The sequence below is a fragment of the Suncus etruscus genome, chromosome 4, assembly GCF_024139225.1.
Source record: "Suncus etruscus isolate mSunEtr1 chromosome 4, mSunEtr1.pri.cur, whole genome shotgun sequence".
NCBI lineage: Eukaryota > Metazoa > Chordata > Mammalia > Eulipotyphla > Soricidae > Suncus > Suncus etruscus.
Window position 1 is genome coordinate 96,188,044 of NC_064851.1, and position 659 is coordinate 96,188,702.

Here is a 659-nt window from a genome sequence, read left to right on the forward strand (position 1 = left end):
GGGTTCGGCTATTTATTAAATTTTTACCATATCTTAAAACGGAGTAGTATAACCTTAGGATAGAGAGAACATCCTTCAGGCTAGAGAAAAGGCTGGGATTCAAAGTGATGGTTGAAAGGGGATGCGGAGTGCAATATTTAAAGCTATTATCTGTGACTTGATATCTTTTAGTTGACTCCACCACACCTTTCAACATTTTTTTAAATATGGATCACTTTATGAATTTGCATGTCTTCCTTGTGCAGGTGTCATGCTATTCTCCATATCGTTCCAATTTTAGTATATGTGCTGCAGAAGTGAGTACACTCTTCAACATTCTTTCAATACCTTCTCAGTCCAATTGAGCTTTCTTTAGTAAGATTTGCTGTTAATCCTGTCACTTGCTCTTTTTAGGATTTATTACTTATACGCCAAATGTTCCTTTACCTTTGTTTTCCTTCTTGGCACCCTTTGTGCAAATCACCACACATGAAAATTTCACTCCACCAACTAACTTACTTTTTCTTTCTTGCTTGCTTTTTCTTTCTTCCTTCCTTCCTTCCTTCCTTCCTTCCTTCCTTCCTTCCTTCCTTCCTTCCTTCCTTCCTTCCTTCCTTCCTTCCTTCCTTCCTTCCTTTCTTTCTTTCTTTCTTTCTTCTATCTTCTTCTTTCTTCTTCTT

At 37.3% G+C, this 659-nt stretch overlaps 1 non-coding gene across 1 annotated transcript; it reads right to left on the reverse strand.

The window, feature by feature from the left end:
• Window positions 1–200: 200 nt before the first annotated feature.
• On the reverse strand, window positions 201–304 carry LOC126007567 (U6 spliceosomal RNA). The gene has a single exon (XR_007495114.1). It is a non-coding gene; the product is annotated as a U6 spliceosomal RNA (small nuclear RNA).
• Between the last annotated feature and the right edge of the window lie 355 nt (window positions 305–659).